A 5,068-nucleotide genomic window follows, 5' to 3' on the forward strand; every position below is an offset into this window, starting at 1 on the left:
GGTTAGAGCTGTCTGCCCTAAAAAAAAACTCACAAAATTTGAGTTTGCTATTCACAAGAAGCATTGCCTGATGTGAACCATGCCTCAAACAAAAGAGATCTCAGAAGACCCAATATTAAGAATTGTTGACTTGCATAAAGCTGGAAAGGGTTACAAAAGTATATCTAAAAGCCTTGATGTTCATCACTCCACGGTTAGACAAATTGTATCTAAATGGAGAAAGTTCAGCACTGTCGCTACTCTCCCTAGGAGTGGCCGTCCTGCAAAGATGACTGCAAGGGCACAGCGCAGAATGCTCAATGAGGTTAAGAAGAATCTTAGAGTGTTAGCTGAAGACTTAAAGAAATCTCTGGAACATCCTAACATCTCTGTTGACAGGTCTACGATACGTAAAACAATAAACAAGAATGGTGTTCATGGGAGGACACCATGGAAGAAGCTACCGACTTTCCAAATAAAAACATTGCTGCACGTTTGAAGTTCGCAAAAGAGCATCTGGACGTTCCAGATTCTGTGGAGAGATTAAACTAAAGTTCAGTTGTTTGAAAGGAACACACAACACTGTGTTGAGAAAAAAACCCACAGCACACCAATATCAAAACCTCATCCCAACTGTAAAGTATGGTTAAGGGAGCATGGTATCATGGTTTGGAGCTGCTTTGCTGCCTCAGGGTCTGGACAGCTAGCTATCATCGATAGAAAAATGAATTGCCAAGTTTATCAAGACATTTTGCAGGAGAATGTAAGGCTGTTCGCCAATTGAAGCTCAACAGAAGTTGGGTGATGCAACAGGACAACGACCCAAAACACCGAAGTAAATCAACAACAGAATGGCTGCAACAGAAGAAAATATGCCTTCTGGAGTGGCCCAGTCAGAGTAGGGGACGTCAACCCGATTGAGATTCTGTGGCAGGGCCTCAAGAGAGCGGTTCACACCAGACATCCCAAGAATATTGCTAAACTGAAACATTTTTTTAAAGAGGAATGGTATAAAATTCCTCCTGACCGTTGCTCAGGTCTGATCTGCAACTACAGAAAACGTTGAGGTTATTGCTGCCAAAGTAGGGTTTAGTTCACCAATCGAAATTCACAAGGCGCGGTCAAGTCCAGATGAAAAGTCAAAACAGTTCTATTACAGTTCGTAGAAACATGTCAAACAATGTATAGAATCAATCTTTAGGATGTTTTTATCATAAATCTTCAATAATATTTCAACCGGACAATTCCTTTGTCTTTAGAAATTAAAAGGAACGCAGCTCGCTCTCACGGCCGCGTGCATGACTTAGCTCATGGCCTTCTGCCAGACCTCTTAGTCAAACAGCTCTTAGTCGCTCCCCTTCATAGTAGAAGCCTGAAACATGGTTCTAAAGACTGTTGACATCTAGTGGAAGCCTTAGTAAGTGCAATATGACCCCATTTACACTGTATAGTAGAAAGGCAATGAGTTGAAAAACTACAAACCTCGGATTTCCCACTTCCTGGTTGGATTATTCTCAGGTTTTCGCCTGCCATATGAGTTCTGTTATACTCACAGACATCATTCAACCAGTTTTAGAAACGGGCAGAGTGTTTTCTATCCAAACCTACTAATATATTAGCTTCTGGGCCTGAGTAGCAGGCAGTTTACTCTGGGCACGCTTTCATCCGAACGAAAATACTGCCTCATCCCAAACACTTCCATAAACTGAACATGTGGCTAACATAAATGGAATAATGTGTCCCTGAACAAAAAGGGGGTTCAAAATCAAAAGTATGTGCCAGTTCTTGCTGTGAGATGTTACCCCACTCTTCACCAAGGCAACTGCAAGTTCCCAGACATTTCTGGGGGTGGCCCTACTCCTAGCCCTCACCCTCCGATCCAACAGGTCCCAGACGTGCTCAATGGGATTGAGATATGGGCTCTTCGCTGGCCATGGCAGAACACGGACATTCCTGTCTTGCAGGGAAATCACGCACAGAGCAGGCAGTATGGCTGATGGCATTGTCATGCTGAAGAGGTCATGTTAGTATGAGCCTGCAGGAAGGATACCCACTTGGAAGGAGGTTGTCTTCCCTGTAACGCACAGTGTTGAGACCGCCTGCAATGACAACAAGCTCAGTCCGATGATGCTGTGACACATCGCCCAAGACCATGACGAACCCTCCACCTCCAAATCGATACCGCTCCAGAGTACAGGCCTCGGTGTAACGCTCATTCCTTTGACGATAAACGCGAATCCGACCATCACCCCTGGTGAAACAAAACCATGCCTCGTCAGTGAAGAGCACTTTTTGACAGTCCTGTCTGGTCCAGCGATGGTGGGTTTGTGCCCATTGGCGACGTTGTTGCCGGTTTCCTTACAACAGGCCTACAAGCCCTCAGTCCAGCCTCTCTCAGCCTATTGCGGACAAACTGAGAACTGATGGAGGGATTGTGCGTTCCTGGTGTAACTCGGGCAGCTGTTGTACCATCCTGTACCTGCCCGCAGGTGTGATGTTCAGATGTACCAATCCTGTGCAGGTGTTGTTACACGAGGTCTGCCACTGCGAGGACAATCAGCTGTCCGTCCTGTCTCCCTGTAGCGCTGTCTTAGGTGTCTCACAGAACGGACATTGCAATTTATTGCCCTGGCCACATCTGCGGTCCTCATGCTTCCTTGCAGCATGCCGAAGGCACGTTCTCGCAGGTGAGCAGGAACCCTGGGCATCTTTCTTTTGGTGTTAGTAGAAAGGTTAGTATAAAGGCCTCTTTAGTTTCCTAAGTTTTCATAACTGTGACCTTAATTGCCTATCATCCGTAAGCTGTTAGTGTCTTAACGACCGTTCCACAGACGCATGTTCATTATTTGTTCATGGTTCATTGAACAAGCATGGGAAACAGTGTTTATACCCTTTAAAATGAAGATCTGTGAAGTTATTTGGATTTATATGAATTATCTTTGAAAGACAGGGTCCTGAAAAAGGGAAGTTTATTTTTTTGCTGAGTACTTTTTCCACCCTGCACTGTGAATGTTTACACCGTGTGTTCAATAAAGACATGAAAAAGTATCATTGTTTGTCTATTGTTGTGACTTAGATGAAGATCAGAGAACATTTTAGGACCAATTTACGCAGAAGTCCAGGTAATTCCAAAGGGTTCACATACTTTTTCTTGCCACTGTACTTGGATATGGATTTCCCAGGAGATGGGAGACAGGGAAGCAGTAATATGCCTACAGCCCCCAAAGAGTGAAAGCTGGGAACATGTTCATGACCAAAGTGACCTACCACTGACGGGCTAGCTGAATGTGGTGAGCAGGTCATCACAGTAGACAAGGTTCCAGAGTGATCAGAGCCACTGCTAGGTCTTTCAGTTGGTGGTCTGGCAGAACGTGGTCTTGTAGTTTGTGGTCTGGCAATATGTGGTCTGGCAGTATGTAGCCTAGCAACCTCGAGGTTCTCAGTCGAGATTTGACTGGAAAGAGTGTCCATTCCCAGAGGTGTGTGTGTCTCCATGCCCAGGGGTCTCCAATCTCCCATCTGGCTACCAGGCTAAGAGAGACGGGTGAGAAAGAGAGGCAAATGGATGAAGATACCAACAGAAACACTGAGGTCCTACTGCTGCTTAAGCAACTGTGAGTTGATATCAGCCCTAGGAGTGCCGCTGTTCCATCCTTACCTGTCCAATCACCGACCAGCGGATTCGGCGCTCCAGGCGCAGCTCCCTGCACACTTCTCTTTCCAGCTCCTTTAGCCTGAGGCGTCGTTTCACATCCCAAGCCAGTTCAGCCAAGTGAAGGTTCTTCCCCTCTTCCATTTCACTCTGAAACCTTCACATACAAGGGAACATAAAACAAGATTTACCTTAAATTTTCTACAACTCAAACTGTCCACCATATCTATTTCTTAAGTTATTGATAGATAGGAGGTCAACGTGATTCCACACCTTTGCTTATGTTTTTTTTAAACAAATTTCAGTAAAGGATTCTATAAACACTCACGTGTTCTTAAAGTAGTTTCTACCCTTGGCAATGAGCCAATCTCTAATATCCGTCAGTGAGATGTGGGACGGAACCTCCCTTGCTGCTGCAAGACTAGGGAACTGCTTCAAAAGCATTTTCTGAGAGAGAGAGAGAGAGATTAATTTTCACTCTTGCCTTCCCAAGTTCTTCCTGGTCTTGTTACGTGATCAGAAAACCCTTTCCCGATCCATGAGCGACAGCAAGTTACATACAACAGTTGAAATAAAAGCATGGAAAGGTGTCTTACAATATAGCATTTGTGTTTTTATAATTATGCATCTAGAAAGCAGACCACTCTAACCTGCTGGGCACAGCACTGCTTCTCCCACAGCAACTGAACTGACTTGATGTAGCTACTGTAGCGATTGTACTCTTTACACGAACACAGCACCTGAAAGGAGGAGCCACAAAAGAGCCATTTTTAGAGGAAGTTCATGTGTACAAACACCCAATCCCAAATCTACCTCTACACGAAACCCCAATATTGATTGATTTTGCCTTTATTTAACCAGGTAAGACATTAAGAACACATTCTCTTTACAACCTGCACTAACAATGACCATATGTAGATTTGGATTTGTGTAAACTAAGCAAATGGCAAACATTTCACCTAGCCATCATATTGCTTACACCTGTCCAATTTTCTCAGTTCCATATAAGTGTCACTTTTAGATTTTGGAAAGAAAAGGGAGGTCTGCCTTGCCTTCTCATTTGAGGTGATGAGGCCTTGCTTCACTAGCCGCTTCTTCCTTTCCGGATGGCGGAAAAAACTCTTCAGGTGTTTGTCGTGGAGGCAGTTATAACTAACATCTATGACTCTCATGTTGGGGTCCAACAGGTCAAACCCTGGGGTCTCCTGATGGAGCTGTGGATTGTGTTTTAACAAACCTCAATGTCAGGGCAATGGATACTACAGTGGGAATGGTTTTGAATTAGGACTGGAAATGGGAAGGAAGTCATTAAAAATATATAATTAGGTAACATTTAATTTGAAAGAAATTGAGGATCTCAGATCCTTTGGAATGTCATACTATCACACTAACCTTCTCCCCCAGTTTTCCTCTGAAGAATACAGGGAATGTCCTTTC

The 5,068-nt window shown here is 44.2% G+C and overlaps 1 long non-coding RNA gene across 1 annotated transcript; it reads right to left on the minus strand.

Moving 5' to 3' along the window:
* Window positions 1-2,079: 2,079 nt before the first annotated feature.
* Window positions 2,080-4,033, minus strand: LOC135566366 (uncharacterized). Its single transcript, XR_010462058.1, has 3 exons — window positions 3,960-4,033; window positions 3,638-3,788; window positions 2,080-3,510 (listed from the first exon to the last, which is right to left on the minus strand). It is a non-coding gene; the product is annotated as an uncharacterized LOC135566366 (long non-coding RNA).
* Window positions 4,034-5,068: the final 1,035 nt, after the last annotated feature.

Source organism: Oncorhynchus nerka, unplaced genomic scaffold (genome assembly GCF_034236695.1).
Source record: "Oncorhynchus nerka isolate Pitt River unplaced genomic scaffold, Oner_Uvic_2.0 unplaced_scaffold_5499, whole genome shotgun sequence".
Lineage (NCBI taxonomy): Eukaryota > Metazoa > Chordata > Actinopteri > Salmoniformes > Salmonidae > Oncorhynchus > Oncorhynchus nerka.